The sequence below is a fragment of the Solanum dulcamara genome, chromosome 11, assembly GCF_947179165.1.
Source record: "Solanum dulcamara chromosome 11, daSolDulc1.2, whole genome shotgun sequence".
NCBI lineage: Eukaryota > Viridiplantae > Streptophyta > Magnoliopsida > Solanales > Solanaceae > Solanum > Solanum dulcamara.
The window spans coordinates 50,963,635-50,981,301 of NC_077247.1; the positions used below are offsets into that span (position 1 = coordinate 50,963,635).

The window sequence follows — 17,667 nt, forward strand, 5'->3', positions numbered from 1 at the left end:
TTCAAGATTATCTTAGACTGCATTGTAATTAATCATGAAAGTATTAGAGATTACCATGTCTCTTCCTAAGTTTCCAAGGCCAATCTCTTTCAAATTCCATCTTGTAATAGAATTGTCATGCCTGACATTTTTTATTCAAAATTTCAGAATTTGCTCCAACAAAAACTCAAAGTTCCTCAATTCTGGGACAGAATGTAAGGACTTCCGTCCAGAGATCACAGTTGAGTACCTTAGCTATACCTCGGATGTTTTTACGACTTCTCTATCTTGTTAAGAGGATGAACTTTTACCCCTTCCAGTATGAGATGCAGAGCAGAATTGGAACAGAGAATCTTAAGAATCAGGATACTATACTCAATGTCACTTCTTGGGTCTTGCATTTTATTGGTGATTCACTGATTGCTGACACCATTGACAAAAACTGTCTGGTGGGTGCCAAAGTTCTCCAACAGGTTGATAAGAAGTTTATTCCGATTTTGGCGGGCACAACACTTGCTATAATTGATCAGGACTATTCTGGCCTCTTCATAGTCCATTATGGCCATTCTTGGTTTCTCATGAATTCCTTATAATGCATTTATTTTAAACAATTGTTTCTCTTAGGGATGGTATGGTTGGACTCATTAGCAAATATAAGTCAGCATAAACTTCCGCATAAATAGTATAATATTTATTGGCCGCGTTAGAAAAAGTAATTTCCGTGTAACTATGTAGCACTCACTTATCTGCATTATATAGTCAAGGATTATGATCTTTTGTTTGATTCTAGCATTTATCTTCATTGGACATTATGCTAATTGTAATGTTCTACAGCGTGCTGCAGATGAGTGAATTTGTTCGGAAGAACTGCTTGAGAAGGTAATGATTGTCTAAAAACTCATTGACGTGTTATTTCAACTTGGAGTCAGTAACAACATCAACAACAACATACCAATGAAATCCCACAAGTACTTGGAGTCTGGAACTTATTGAACTATCAGGTCCTATCTGGACAAATGATGACAACAACCTATATTGATTCCGAGCAAAGAATTGGTACGTTGATTTTGGTAATAGGTAACATTGAATTTGAGTCTTGTGGGGCTCTTATAATAGGTAACATTGATTTTGAGTCTTTGACTATGTTTGTGAAGGCCATGCCTGAAATTGGTTACTAATTACTACACAACTATGCTGATCAAATTCGGAACTGGGGTTGGATCTGCAACATTCATTCACAAGCTTCAAGATCATTTACCGGGTACGTTACTATCTTTGTTTAGGTTTTCATTACACAACCAGTCCGTGGAACATAATAAAATTGCCATTTACCAGAATCCTTGAACTAAACTTTGCAATGTTCATTAAAGTTGAACCCAACTCTGAGCATGAAGTTATATGTTTTGGTTAAAGCAGGAACGTAAATCTGATTCACAAGCAACCAACATCTGTCACACTTCTTGCGGTAACATTCTCTAATACTTGTCTCTGTCATATTTTTCATTCAAATGGTTAAGTACATGTAAACCCTTTGCAAATCAGTCTTAGTATTATAGTATTGATTGTAGTTGTTAATATAGGATTTAGGAAGTCACGTTAAGTATTAGTAAATAAGAATTGGGATTAGGAATTATTGGGAATAAATCTCTTCAATGAATTCTTATGTTCCTAACTTCTGATGACGAGGTCATATGTTTTATATGAAAATTGATATACCTTTTCTCCTATTAGTATGATGCTCCATTCTAGTATCATAAGTATTTTTTTTCCAAATGAATATTCTTATATCACAACTCTATTTTTTTCCCTTGAGATTTACTTCCTTATAGGACTATTCTTTTCATGTTTGTTATTCTTATGAGTAGTGTAGTCCTAGTTTGAACTTAAACCAGTTTCCACCAAGTATATGTTGCTATAGGCAGGGGGACCTGCTATGTTAAGGTGGATGACAATGGTAAGTATTAGTTTCTTTGAGATTGATCTAATGCATTTTGATGTGCAGAAAGTTCTGCTCAGTTTATTATTTTACTTCATCATCTGAAGTTGTACTTTCTTTTGAAGGATCTGGTGTTTCACGAGATGGACTGGAGCTGATGGGAGAAATATATGGTAATCTTTTTGCAAAATGTTGTACCGACATCATCTTTTCTATTGTATTGATGATGATGTACATAATTTCTTTTGCCTGACAACTGTGATGTTCATAACTTGGAATGATTGTTGTAGTCTAAAGGATTGCATGCATTACTCAATTGATACGTTGTTTGATGGTTTGTGTTCATTAGTATCTTTTTACAATCTCTTGGTTCCTTCCATTAATATTATGGGAAAAGAGGACTGCTTGTTCCCAAATCCTGCGAAGTTTGATCTCGATTTTTATGCTTGTTCTAAAGAGGATATAGGCAGTATAGGGGCACTTGATGCGTGGGACATTTATAGTTCAGGTCCTTCTGAATTCTATTATGACGGAGATAATTTTTCACATTTACATTCTCATGGTGAAGAAAATCTTAATAATTATATGAAACCACGAGCTATGCTCTCCTCTAGGGTATACAGAAGAAGCAGATGAGCTTATACGGAATCGAGGTAAAACAGATGAGCTTATACGGAAGAAGAGTGAAAGAAGTCATTCAGCTCCTCCATTTTACCAAGACAACAAGAAGTTCTTTGCCACGGCGGAGTCTTCTAAGAACGGCAGCAGAAAATATCAATATTAAGACTGTTCATGATGTGCCACTCATGCCAGGTAATTTGTCCTCGAGTTCTTGTTTGTATTAATAATCAATGATGACAGAAAGCGTGTGTAACTAATTAATGTTCTTTTCCATCGTGTTGAAACTAGAGCTGTAAGCAGACTGCAGCATTCTGCAGAAGCTATCGGCTTGGAGCTTCCACAGCAGTCATCCCATCAATGTGATCAGGCTTCCACCCCAGGTTGTTGTGACGGTGTATTCTCTGATGAAAGGTCATGTTATCAACTCTCTTGGAAGGGTTAGGTTCTTTATTCCTGTTGCCTTTGTGTTCATTTATGTTGGAACAATTACTCTGATATGGATAGAGTGGAACAGATACAGAGGAATGAGGATCAATATAGCAGGCCAACTAATTTTGGAGGTGAAGCATAATTGATGGATTGTTTCCTGGTGGTTCTATTCTATTTATGTAGTTTCCTAGGTGCAATTATGTTTGGAGATGCATTGTTGCCTTCAGAATGTTCTAACATTGTTGAGGAGTTGAAGCAGACTTCATTGTGCAGCAAAGCGACTAAGATCAGTCGTATCCTAGTGTTAAGAAGCTCTCGTGACTCGTGAGTATACCTAATTTGGCTCTGCTTGCTACCTACCAAGCAATAATTTCGCGCTGAAGATATCCCATCTGTGATCTCCACATTGAAGGATAATCTGGATCTGGAGCACAGTACACCTATAAAGATTCAACAAATAAATTCTACTATATAGAAGTGTGAGTTAAAAGAGTGGTATCAACATGTCTGTTAAGTGTCTTTTTATATTTGTCCAAGTATATTTTAGTCTTCTATTAAATAATGAAACGTGTCTATTAGTCCTAAAAGGAGACTGCCACCGCAACAGTTTTCTATGGAAACTCTTCTCTTTCTCTGTTACTTGAACAAACCCTAACCCATCTCTTCCTGTTTCCTGCCAACTACCACAAAGTACTTACAAGTTCATGTATGTTTTTTAAGTTCTTGCCTGAATTTTTCGTTTCTTTTTTCCTTTCGTGTTGGTTTTCTTCATTTCTTTTCTAGTTTCCTTCAGATTTTTCATTTTCTTTGCAGAGTAGTATGCTAAACTAACTTTTCACTTGATGGAGTTCTAAATATCGATGTTCAGTTGCCTTCTAAATCAATTTTCATCAGGTCTTATCATATTAGACTCAATCATCAGTTTGATATAGTGCTTTCTCCAGTGTTTTGTGTTAATTTTTATTAGGTATTGTTTTCGTTCTGTTTTCTTTTTCTACTATTTCTGATTTTGCTGTTTCTGATTTTTTTTGTAGATGGTCGTTGCTTTCAATTTACTTATAGTTGCATGTTTGTGATTTTTTTCAATTCCCTCCGTGGCTAAGAAGTAAAAATTGAGTTATCTTCCATTTTAGTTGATTTGCAGGTACAAATTACTCATGCTTATAGAAGCTTGATTTGTTGGGCATAGAAATGCGCATCCTAGGCTGAAGTTTCAATTTTAGGCAAGGTAACATTTGACGATTCTTCTTTAACATTTTTATTCTCATATGTTGATAGTGATCTCATATTTACTGTCAACTTTCTCTTGTTGTTCAAATTGACTTTTACTTCGAATATCACATGTGTTTTCAAATATATTGTCCAGCCAATTTCACCATTGTTCAACAATGGGAGACTTTCAATTAACGATTACATCATGAGTAGTGGTAAAAAGTGAATTGATAGGCGAGGAACAAGTAAATTGGGTATGTGTGATTTACAAAAGAAATTACATGCTTAAATTTGTAAAAGAAAAAAAGCTATGTTGACAATAAATTTGTTGGTGGTTATAATTTCAGAGAACAAGCACTTTTGGTAGATACTATAAACTGTGAAGAGCTACAGAATTCTAATATAATCATTGAGAAAATTATCGTCAATAATTATAATAAGAGTGTAAATTGTTTGAGTGTTTAATTATTTTTTGAATGTTTAGTAATGCTAAGTGTGGTTTGACATCAAAAATTATCGCTCTACATACAGATGTTAGATACCAATGCTTGATATATCACCACTACATGAACAAGCATTAAATTTTGCACTGTTAAATGTAAATATGCAGGTTGACTGGACATGTTTGATACACCAGATGGATGTCTCAACATTTTAATGAAGGTCATTTAGTATGTGTAATTAAGTCTTTAAAAAATTGACATGACATGTCACACTCATATGATATGATTTATGCTCATAGAAGTGTGCGACTTAATACCTTTTTTGGTAGGAATGAACCATATTTTGGTACTTGATATCATGAAATAGTATAAACCTTTTTATATTTGGATGCGGCTCTGTTTATTAGCCAATAATATCTTTGAGTCAATACTGCAGGATTAATTTAGATCAGTGGTGGTTAATTCTCAAAAAGAGGATATGTAACTGCACATGCAAACTTGTGTGTCTTCTATTACAGAAGCAACATATTCCGAGGTTTCTAGGATATTAGCTGCCGTCTTTTGCTTCCTCTTATTCGTCACTAGATAGTTTGGGTGTACATTATTTTTTCAAGTAAAAACTAAAATGTTTTAGGTTCAAGGGAATCTTCTTTGCAATCTAATTGTTAGTAGTCGTAGTTAAGAAATACAATTAGTTCCACTTCCAAGTAACTTATGAGTCATCAGCATGGTGGCTATCCAAAAATATAGTGTCCATTAAATCTTTTATTTGCTGCCCTATATTTTGTTTGCCAATTGAACTTTTGTATTTCCTTTGTTAGTCCCAAACTATTCATAAGCATGATAAAATGTCAGAAAGATATTTTTATCATCTAAAGTCTTTGAATGATTTTTTTGGTCATGGTTATAATTGTTGCGAGCAACAGAGTATCACTCCGACTTTAACTCTTTGATAACATGACTTCAATGGAGGGTGATGGAAATTGAAAAGGGAATTTGAATGCCTAAACTTTCATCCACTGCCTCTCGAAATTTGTGAACACGAACAAATAACATCTTAGGCTTTTGACATTTTTATTTTATTTTTGATGTTGACGACTTCAATAAAATCAGAGGAATCAGTATTTCATACCTCTGGTGTGTTTGTGATGCCATCAAGCTGCACCATTTCTATGTTTACTTTCAAGTATGTGATTTCTCATTGCAACTGAAGATTATTTTGATGTATTTTCTTGAATAACCTTCATGCATTCATCTATTTTTGCAAAAAAATAGATTTTATGATAAAAGGTATGTTGATTCTCTAATGGTGTTTAAATGTATCACTTGCATAGTATGAATATGCAAATGAAAAGTTAAGTTTTGAACTTCATGTATACATTCTCTTGAACATTACATCTCTTCTGTTTCGTTATTTTGTTATTGTACATGCCCTCACGATCTTATCTACTCTGTATTTCTTTGAGTATGTTAGAATGCATCATTTGGATTAACATATTTATTTCTGTCTCTTTGTTTCATTGTTGCAGTGGTATAAACAAATACAATAGTCAATCTTATGCTAGCATACATCAACTACATCTTCTGTCAAGGAAGTGCACAATGCAATTATTTGAACTTGATATTTGCGAACATTGTACGACTGATGGTATTAATGTTATATACAATAGTATTGTCTTTCATTTATCAATCTCTCAATAAAGTGCAACATATACATGTTTCAATCTGTTGGATATAAATGAAAAAGAACATTGAAAGGCACAAAGTTGGCGCATGTAAGGTATGTGCTAAATATTACACTAGCTTTTGGTGGCATCATCTCCCTATCTCTCTCTCAATCTCACACACACAGAGTTGGTGCATGTACCCCCCCCCCCCCTCAAAATCTCTCAACACTACACATGCACATACATACACACAAAAATAGGAATAGGGAATGGCTGGTACAGTTTCCAGTAACTCGCTGTGTAGATAGTGAAATGGGTAACTAGATTGTAACATCATTTAACTGTTGAGATGATTAAATTTGTATGCTCCATTTTTTAACCCTCTTTATTTTTATCCATAAAAATAATAGGAGGGGTATTTTTGAATCAAATTATTGATAACAGAGGCATTTTTAGACCAAATTATTGATTGAAAATATTTTTGTTTAATTGTTGCACAGTTAAGAGCATTTTTGACATTTTTCTGAAATGAAAAGATATTATTTTATTTGACTGATTAGAAATAAAAGATTGTCACATGAATTAAGAGGAGAGTGTAGCAGTTAACTTTAATGAAGCGAAAAAGGAAATAAAAAGTTGTCACGTGGCGATAGATTTTATAATTAACTAACGTGAGTGAAAGACCCATTTATGATTAAATATAATACATATTTCCTTTGTGAAATTTATTTCAGGAGATTGTATGGTGTTGATGGCCTAAGTACTAAATAGGTTGGGGTGGAAAACTTTGAATAGAGGTCTAGATCATTTGTATTAGACATAATTTTTTGTAGGTGCTAAGATCAAAAGTCTATAGAAATTTTTTGAGTATAAGTGTCTAAGCAATCACTTAATAAAAAAAGAAGGTGATTGAAATATGACAATTAGGAAGTGTATGCTTTCATGGTTGAACGTTAGTTAAAAAAATATATCTTGTAAAAGTTGTAAAATTATAAAATTTAAGTTAAATAGCAATATTAAATATTTTAAAAGTTTAAAATGAGTTTATGGTCGTCAGAGATAGATATACAGTTCAACTACGAATTTGACAATTAATTTAGGCTAAAATAGATATTTAATTTTCTAGAAATCTATTTTATATGTATAAAATATTAATTTATAATCTCATAATTTAGGATGAGATTTCAAATCATAAATTTCATATTTTGAATTGCCCCCGAAAATTGTACAAATTAATAATTTAAGTTATATACGGTGATAATAAATTTCACATTATCAAAAAAAATAGATTCTTTTTATTAAATTAAAAAAATAAACAAGTATAGTGTTTTTTGTTTTTCCGCGTGTATTAACTACATAGTTTCGAAAAACTATAAAAGCGACACCACCTGCGCATTTTAGAACTCAACTGCAAACCGCAACTTCATACGCTACCGGCGCTTCTTAGAGCATTAAGAGCCCGAGGGCCGGGTGTATACACCGACCGCCTATCTTCCCCTGATTTCAAATTACAGAAGAACCGGAGCTTCATAACCTTGGATTGCTGCTCTTATCTGTTCCGGTGACGACGTCCGATCAAAACCCTAAAGTCTAAATCAATTTTCCCGCCGATCTATCTATTGGTATTCTTACTGCTCTTCCCATTCTCTTGGTTTTCTTCCATCCATTAGAAAAGAAAGGACGAAATTCAAGAACTCGATATTGTCAGATTATCTTGGAATTCTTGCATACATTCTTATAAACAAAAAATCAAGAAGTCTTTTTTAAAAAAGTAAGTTATGTTGTCATCCTCGCAGTGTCCCATTGACGGTGTCCAGTCAATACCCTAAACCCTAAATGAATTTTCCGAGCCGTTCTATCTGCTCAAGTAATACTACTGCTCTTCCCATTATCTTGATTTTCTTCCATCCATTAAAAAGAAAGAAGGAAAATTCGAGAACTCGATATTTGTCAGATTGTCTTGGAATTCTTGCATGCAAGCTTTTAAAAGAAAAGTTCAAGAACTTATGGCTTTTTGAAGTTACATATTTGTTGTCATGGAACATGTCCAGGAAATTCAAGAAGTCTTTTTTAAAAAAAATTACGTTGTATGTTAATGATGTTCAGTAATTTGTTTTTTACTTTTTTAGGGAGATGGACAGCATTAAGTGAATGCCTAAGGCTAATTGGAGTTCGGGGAGCATTAAGCGAATGCCTGAGGCTATTTGGAGTTCAATTCAGTCAGGGGTTATCTTGTACCATTTCCCAAGGATTGTTGAGGAGTTGGTTTCAACAGTCTCAATGCTGGTGCCACCAAGGTGTACTAATTTACCCTTTCAAAGTTTCAATGTTCTTTATGACTTTACTAGCCTACTAGGTATTGAATGGTAAGATGTGGAGTTGTTCTTGAAGGCCCCACTCGCACAACTCTAAAAAAATTAAGTAGTTTAATTAAAAGAAATTATGATTTGTAGTATATGAATGAAGACACTCAATTGGACAGACTTTCGTAAACACCCTCACTGGTTAGTTTCTTTTACATGGTCTAGACTTTTTGATTTTTATTGTTTCTTAAAAGTTGAAAATTGTGCCATGTAAGAAAATGGGGAATTATATTTTTATTTCTGATTTTGTTAATGTTTTGAGGATCCATAGAGGTGGGCTGCTGAGAATATGGCAAGTCGTGCTTTTATGCAATTTTAATCTCTTAGACTAGTTGCACAAAAGGCAGTGGATCGGTGAGGCTCTTCAATGAATTCTTATGTTCCTTTGTTTGCTACTTTTGATGATGAGGGCATATACTTTATATGAAAATTGATATACCTTTTCTTCTCTTAGTATGATGCTCCATTCTAGTATCATAAGTAATTTTTTTTCCAAATGAATATTCTTATGTCGCAACTCTATTTCTTTTTTCCATGAGATTTACTTCTTATGTTTGTTATCTTATAAGTAATGTACTCCTAGTTTGAACTTAACCCAGTTCTCACCAGGTATATGTTGCTATAGGCAGTGGGACCTGCTATGTTAAGGTGGATGACAACGCTGAGTATTAGTTTCTTTGACATTAATCTATGCATTTTGATGTGCAGAAAGTCCTGCTCAATTTATTATTTTACTTCATCATCTGAAGTTGTACTTTCTTTTGAAGGATCTTGTGTTTCACGAGATGGACTGGTGCTGATGGGAGAAATATATGGTAATCTTTTTGCAAAGTGTTGTACTGACATCATCTTTTCTATTGTATTGATGCTGCTGTACATAATTTTTTTTGCCTGACACTATGATGTTCATAACTTGGAATGATTGTTGCAGTCTATAGGATTATTGCATGCATTACTCAACTGATAGGCTGTTTGACGGTTTGTGTTCATCAGTATCTTTTAGTATCTTTTTACGAATGTTCTTTTATTTACGGTTTTGTGGTTTTACTTGTAATTGGGCAAACTTGTATGGCTGTACACAACACAATATTGATGCTTACATTTTGCTTTTATTGTAAGATGTTCATGTATATCGATTTCCAGGTGCTTCATTTGCAATAAAATACTTTCTTTACTTGTACCGCCTCCCCAAAAGAGAAGGGGGGGGGGGAGGATAGAGATGAAATATATATTTTTTGTTGCTGAAGTTGAGATGCAACATACACATTGCCTCATAGGACTTCTAGCCCAGTTTATGGAGACGGTATATGCGCCTGTTTCTTTCATCTTCTGTTATGTTTCCTTTTTGTCTGGCCACTCTAACTTTGGTGTGGCATGCTTCCTTTACACCAGTGAGATCAAAATACAACCATCAGATGATATGCATGCTTTCCCAGAAACCTTGGGCTTCAAAGGAGAGGCTCGGATCTACATTTCTGACGTTTCTTTGTTGGAAGTTGTTACTAAAGCTCACTGGAGGCCAAATGAATATCTTAAGGTTTTGAAGGTAAAGTTCTTTTGAGATTCAGTTGGTAGTATCCATTAGAATAGGTATAAAACTACTGACTTGGTCTTTGTTCTTGCCATTGTATACAGGACGACAAGTGTTTGTACCTTGGAATTGATGATTGTAGACAAGATGTTGGTATAACAGGTAATTCTGTACAAGCCTACCTGACGCATGACGCATGAGTTGACTGTTGTTTGCTAATAAGGAAATTTGTTGGGATTTTTCTTTTTGCATTCATTGTTCGTGATGTATTTTACAACCAACCAGCTCGAAGGAAGCAAATGCATTCCAAGTACTTCTAGTTTTCCCACAATTCAAACAAATGAAAAATATTGATTGACATACTTTACTTCTAAATTTGTGCTCTGTCCTGTTTGATCTTTTGGTTTGCATATATAATCTGGAAGCCCAAAGAGGGTCTCATAATCTCTGACAGTAAGAATCGCCCTTGTGCATCCTAGTGTCTCCTTCAAAATTGTTGATATTGAAAGGTCCATCTCTGTTATACCAACTGACTTAGGATATTTCCTTTCTGGTTTCTTGGATTTTTTTCATTTGCATGCAGTGAGGATGAACTGCTTTGCAACGTGCTCAATTTATTATTTTACTTCATCACCTGAAGTTGTACTTTCTTTTGAAGGATCTGGTGTCTCACGAGATGGACTGGTGCTGATGGGAGAAAGATATGGTAATCTTTTTTGCAAAATGTTGGACTGACATAATCTTTTCTATTGTCTTGATGCTGCTGTACATAATTTATTTTGCCTGACAAATAGGATGTTCATAACTTGGAATGGTTGTTGTCTTCTATAAGATTGCATGCATTACTCAACTAATAGGTTGTTTGACCATTTGTGTTCATTACTATCTTTTTACAGATGTTCTTTTATTTATTATTTTGTGGTTTTACTTGTTATTAGGTAAATTGGTATGACTGTACACAATACAAAATATTGATGCTTATATCTGTTTTGCTTTTATTGTAAAATGTTCATGTACATCGTATTCCTGGTGCTTCATTTGTAATAAGATACTTTTTTTTCCTGTACCGCGTCCCAAATATATATTTTTTGTTGATCGCTACTGTATGTTGTTACTTTACCTTTATCAAAAAAACTACTGTATGTTGAGTTATTTTGATTATCTATTCTAGCTGAAGTTGAGTTGGAACATATATATAGGTGCTTAGGAGACAGTATATGTGTCTGTTTCTTTCATCCTCTGTTATGCTTTCTTTTCATCTGGCCATTTTAACTATGGTTTCGAATGCTTGCTTTACACCAGCGACATCAAAATACTGCCATTCAGATGGTATGCATGCTTTCCCAGCAAGCTTTGGCCTTAAATGTGAGACTCTGATCTCTACTTCTGATGTTTCTTTGTTGGAAATTGTTACAAACTTACGGGAGGCCAAATGAATATCGTAAGGTTTTGAAGGTAAAGTTCTTTTGAGGTTTAGTTGGTAGTATCCATTAGGATAGGTATAAAACTACTAACTTGGTCTTTGTTCTTGCCATTGTTTACGGGGTAAGTGTTTGGACCTTGGAATTGATTATTGTAGACAAGATCTTGGTAAATAGGTAATTCTGTATAAGCCTAACTGATACAAGAGTTGACTGCTGTTTGCTAATAAGGAAATTTGTTGGGATTTTTCTTTTTGCAGTCACTGTTAGTGATTTATTTTACAACCAACCAGTTCGAAGGAAGCAAATGCACTCCAAGTACTTTTAATTTTCTCACAATTCAAACAAATATGTTTCTAAAGTTGTACTCTGTGCTGATTGATCTTTTGGTTTGCATATATAATCTGGAAGCCCAAAGAGGGTCTTACATTCTGTGAAAGAGTCTCTGCTACGAATCGTCCTTGTACATCCCAATGTCTCATACAATTTTGTTTAATTCGCCTCATTAAACGCTAACAATAAACAGTTCAAACAAATATACTTCTAAAGTTGTACTCTGTGCTGATTGATCTTTTGGTTTACATATATAATCTGGAAGCCCAAAGAGGGTCTTGCATTCTGTGAAAGAGTCTCTGCTAAGAATCGCCCTTGTGCATCCCAATGTCTCATACAATTTTGTTGAATTTGCCTCATTAAACACTAACAATAAACAGTTCAAGAGAGCAAAGGGTTTTAGCTACATATGGAACTTTCTCCCTAGCCAAACTCTGGTGATCTATCAAAAAGAATGGAGAAAATATAATACATGTTAATTGTGTGTTCCCCGATAATGCAGAAACGATTTAGAGGATATGGTACAAGAACATGAAAAAAATGAGACTACAGCTGATTAAGATGTAAAATACATGAGCATGAGTATGAAGCTGCTGCTTTGTTTGATGAGTGAGAATGTATTACAATCAATCTTAGTATGAGAGCCGGTTGTCGTCATCACTATCATATTCTTGAATGGCTACACCTTTACCTTTGTTGTTACTTTTGCCAGTATGGGTAGTAGAATCAGATGTTGAACCATTCTTCTCAGCAGGTGCTGAACTATCCTCCGTTGCCTTGTATAACAGTACTGGTCTCTTTTGTGGTTTAGTGGTTCTATTCTCATAAATGATTTCATAGTAATAGGAGTTATTGATAAGCTGAAGATCTAATTTGGCTTTTATATCAGTGACCTTTATCCACATACATTCTGCACTTGAGTTTAGCTTATCATCGTTCACGGTTACCTTGTCAATACAGATGATGTCAAGAATTAACAACTTGTGCTTAGCTACATATTCCTCCCATACTTTTCCTCCAAGATATTACCCCCCTCCTCACAAACGGTAGTGACCGGTGAGGCTCTTCAATGAATTCTTATGTTCCTTTATTTGCTACTTCTGATGACGAGGGTATATGCTTTATATGAAATTTGATGTTATTTTTTCTCCTCTTAGTATGATGCTCCATTCCAGTATCTTAAAAATTTTTCTCCAAAGGAATATTCTTATGACACAACTCTTATTTCTTTTTTCAATGAGATTTACTTCCTTATATGTTTGTTATTCTTATAAGTTGTGTGCTCCTAGTTTGAACTTTAATCCAGTTTCCACTTTCCACCTTCCACCAGGTATCTGTTGCTATAGGCATTTGGACCTGCTATGTTAAGGTGGATGACAATGGTAAGTATTAGTTTCTCTGACATTGATCTAATGCATTTTGATGTGCAGAAAGTTCTGCTCAATTTTATTATTTTACTTCCATCACCTGAAGTTGTACTTTCTTTGGAAGGATCTGGTGTCTCACTAGATGGACTGGTGTTGATGGAAAAAAAATGTGGTAATCTTTTTGCAAAATGTTGGACTGACATCATCTTTTTATTGTATTGATGCTGCTGTACATAATTTATTTTGCCTGACAACTATGATGTTCATAATTTGGAATGGGATTGCATGCATTACTCAACTGATAGGCTGTTTGACTGTTTGTGTTCATTAGTATCTTTTTACAGATGTTCTTTTATTTATTATTATGTGGTTTTACTTGTAACTGGGAAAACTGGTATGGCTCTATCAATACAAAATATTGATGCTTACATTTTGTTTTTGCTTTTATTGTATGATGTTCATGTACATCTCAATCCTGGTGCTTCATTTGCAATATATTTATATGTATCTCCCTCCACAAACACCCCCCCCCCCCTTTTTTTTTTTGGTGCTTCTTCTGTTGTGCTTCCTTTTTGTCTAGCCATTTTGACTATGGTTTTGTATGATTGCTTTACACCAGCGACATCAAAATACAGCCATTCAGATGATATGCATGCTTTCTCAGAAAGCTTTGGCTTTAAAGGAGAGGCTCTGAGCTCTATTTCTAACGTTTCTTTTTTGAAATTGTTACCAAAACTCATGGGAGGCCAAATGGATATCGTAGGGTTTTGAAGGTAAAGTTCTTTTGAGTTTTAGTTGGTAGTATCCATTAGGATAAGTACCAAAATACTCACCTGGTCTTTGTTCTTGCCGCTGTTTACAGGACGAAAAGTGGTTGTACCTTGGAATTGATGACTGTAGACAAAATGTTGGTACAATAGGTAATTCTGTATTAACCTACCTGATACATAAGTTGACTGTTGTTTGCTAATAAGGATATTTGTTGGGATTTTTCTTTTTGCAGTCATTGTTTGTGATGTATTTTACCACCAACCAATTTGAAGGAAGCAATTGCACTCCAAGTACTTCTAGTTTTCTCAAAATCAAACAAGTAAAAAATATTGATTTACATACTTTACTTGTAAAGATGTACTCTGATCTCATTGTTCTTTTGGTTTGTATATATAATCTTGAAGTTCAAAGAGGGTTTTTCATTCTCCGAAGAGTCTCTGCTAAGAATCGCCCTTGCACATCCCAGTGTCTCCTTCCTTCAAACTGTTTATATTGAAAGGTCGTCTTTGATACACTAGCTAACTTAAGGATATTTCCTGGCTAGTTTCTTAGATTTTGTTCATTTACATGCAGTGAGGATGACCTGCTTTGCACACGGGCTTCTCCTTCTCCTTGCCGCTGTTGTCCAGTGGGTTTGGAATTCATCTGAATTCCCTTAACAAATTGAATGCAAGCGTTGGCGCATTCAAGCTTTCAGGATACATCTCAGGTCCTATCTCAGGTCCTGATGTTTACACGGTGAAGGTATAAGGTCCAAATTGATGGATAAAGAGATGCGATAAGTCATCTTTTCTACAATTTGTATCTCTAACAACCACTGTTTAACTTGCAGGTCCTTCAGTATTTCTGTATCCACTTATTTCAGTATGTTGTCTTGACAAAAGGAACAAGAAAGTAATCATTGGTTAACATTTGCTTATATCGAATGCTTGTTTTTTATAGTGTTTTTGTTTTCCTTGACCTTCATAATGCAGATATAAATTCAAGATTTGTTTCCAAAGGACCAATACATAAATTACTTAATAACATAGCTATGAATTTTAGAAGTAATAGGCTAAAACACCTAATTATTGTTTGAAACTTTAATGTGGGTGAAATTAATAGGTTAAAACTGGCTAAACATGACTATTGATTACTAATCGTATAGTATTTCAATATATTAAAAAGGAGCCCTTAACAGGCAAGGCCCTTGCATCACGCTGTTCCCGTAGAACAAAATAATCTCTGTTTTTTTATGGGAGAACAATACAAAACCACGTTTCTAGCTTCTTTTGGTTGCAAAATCAAAGAGGTTAATGTTAACAAGGACATGTCATACATATATGTTTTACTGATTGTAGTGTTGTATTTCTCATTACAATGTATTTGCTGCTTTCTAAGACTGACAAATCTACCATTTTGAACTTAGTCTCCTAATTTTTGCTTACCTAATCATTTCTGCTTCCCTATATATGTGATTTTGCAGTTTTTCTCTAAATTTACGTCAATTTTCATAGATCCAGAAATTTGCTGCATCAATCTTCTTGGAGTCTTGCTATCTTTAGGAGATGGTGACACCCTGCTGTATATTGACTTGTTTATTTCTGACAGTAGTTTTTGAAATGATATGGTTGTTTTATTGTTTCTCTCTGATTTCTTGAAATTCCTTGCAGAATTTATTGCATACATTTTTAATGCTTGTTAATAAGTTTGTGATATTTTTGTCACTGCACCACGAGAAGAATATTTGTCATGGGATGTATAAGCTTATGGTGACTAGTTTGTTCTTAATGTTATTTGTATGATTGGGGTCCCACCCTTTTCTTTATTGAGGATACTGTTGCGAATCTCTGGACTGGAAGTAACTCTCGGTGAGAGCAATTGTACTCAACTATTTTATGCAACATCACTTAGGATACATTTTGTTTGATGTTATTTATACATGTGGCTTTGTCCTCTCCACATTCCCTTCCCTGTATGCTGTAGTTCCCCACTACCTCCCTAAAAGAAGAAGGGGGGGGGGGGGGAACAAACTGTGAAAGGTTTCGTTAGTAGAAGAAAGTTACTTATGCATCAGATGGTGTAAAGCATTTCAGTGTTATGACATCGTGTAGTTTTATCGCTTTCTTTTCTCTTAAGAATATAGTTGTTGAAGTATCCTCCTCATCTATTGTTATCCCATTCCCTGCTCCTCTTTTCAGATATACCTGTGAATTATGAGGTCAAGAAAAAGAGGTGCAGCGCCCGGTGTTGCAAAGCTACACTTCAGCTTCCTTCCCTGCAGCCAAAGAAACTGACTGGAGAGTGCACTCTCAGGAGAGAGATTTGATCTTCAAAGAATATTCTGTGGGGAAGTGCTTCCGAATAACGTGATCTTGATTCCGGATTCCTCTGTCAGATTGAAAGTTCAAGTCGGTCAATTGATCGATCTCTTGCTCATTGCACAGTTGGTGTAAACTGGAAATCCAGAAGCTCTGCGCACCCCTTTCATCCAATGCCAGGTAATTTGTCCTGGCTGCTTGTTTGTATTAATAATCAACAATGTCAGAAAATGTGTGCAACTAATTAATGTTCTTTTCCACCGTGCGGATACTAGAGCTGTAAGGAGACTGCAGCATTCTGCAAAAGCTATCTGCTCAGAGCTTCCACAGCAGTCGTCCCATCAGTTTGATCAATCTTCCACCTCAAGTTTTGGTGACGGTGTATTCTCTGATGAAAGGTAAAGTTATCAAATTTCTTAGGAGGATTAGGTCACTTTCCGATGTTATCTCAATCAAATATGTTAGTAACTCACACGACCTGATGTTTCTCTCTTCAGGTAAAGTGTGAAAATGAAACTCGTTAACATCTGGAATAGCAAGTTACAAGCTCTGGGGAGTGCACAAGTAATCACGATGGGGAGTCAAAAGAAGGTACACCATTCCTGCCATTTGTTCCTGACATGAATAAGATCTGCATTTTTCTACTGCATGTTTTAGTTAATTAGGTTCATTTCTTTCACCCACTTTTCAAGATTATCTTAGACTGCATTCTTATTAATCCTGAAAGCATTAGAGATTACAATGTCTCTTTCTTAGTCTCCAAGGCCACATAGTATCTTTCAAATTCCATCTTGCTTATGTTTTGATCTTGTAATAGAATTGGCACGCCTGACATTTTTTATTCAAATTTTCAGAATTTGCACCAACAAAAACAAGTTTCTTAGATTCTGGGACAAAATGGAGGGACTTCCGTCCAGAGATTACAGTTGAGTACCTTAGCTATGTGTCGGATGTTTTTGTGACTTCTTCTCTATTATGTTAAGATAATGGACTTTTACCTTTTCCAATATGAGATGTAGAGCGGTACTGGAACAAAGAATCTTTAGAATCAGGAATACTCAATGTTACTTCTGGCGTCTTGCATTTTGTTGGTGATTCATTAGTTCCTGATACCATTGATAAAAACTGCCTGGAGGGTGCCAAAGGTCTCCAAGGTTGATAAGAAGTTTATTCCGATTGTGGCGAACACAGCACTTGCTATTGAGCAGGTCTATTCTGGCCTTTGCGTAGTCCATTATGGCCATTTTTGGTTTCTCATGAATTTCCGTATTATGGATTTACTTTAAACAAATGT

At 34.9% G+C, this 17,667-nt stretch overlaps 2 long non-coding RNA genes across 4 annotated transcripts; both read left to right on the forward strand.

The window, feature by feature from the left end:
- The first annotated feature begins 226 nt into the window (after positions 1-226).
- On the forward strand, positions 227-17,649 carry LOC129875049 (uncharacterized). Its single transcript, XR_008763053.1, has 14 exons — positions 227-1,035; positions 1,134-1,240; positions 1,396-1,444; positions 1,850-1,933; positions 10,840-10,887; positions 11,484-11,636; positions 13,266-13,317; positions 13,427-13,474; positions 13,922-14,075; positions 14,165-14,222; positions 16,254-16,553; positions 16,649-16,771; positions 16,871-16,964; positions 17,228-17,649. It is a non-coding gene; the product is annotated as an uncharacterized LOC129875049 (long non-coding RNA).
- LOC129875055 (uncharacterized) lies at positions 7,660-10,331 on the forward strand. Of its 3 annotated transcripts, XR_008763064.1 has the most exons (4): positions 7,660-7,909; positions 8,417-8,791; positions 9,260-9,465; positions 10,286-10,331. It is a non-coding gene; the product is annotated as an uncharacterized LOC129875055 (long non-coding RNA). The 3 variants fall into 3 exon arrangements; XR_008763062.1 differs by lacking the exon at positions 10,286-10,331 and having other exon boundaries at positions 9,260-9,624; XR_008763063.1 differs by lacking the exons at positions 9,260-9,465; positions 10,286-10,331 and having other exon boundaries at positions 8,417-8,584; positions 8,741-9,249.
- Positions 17,650-17,667: the final 18 nt, after the last annotated feature.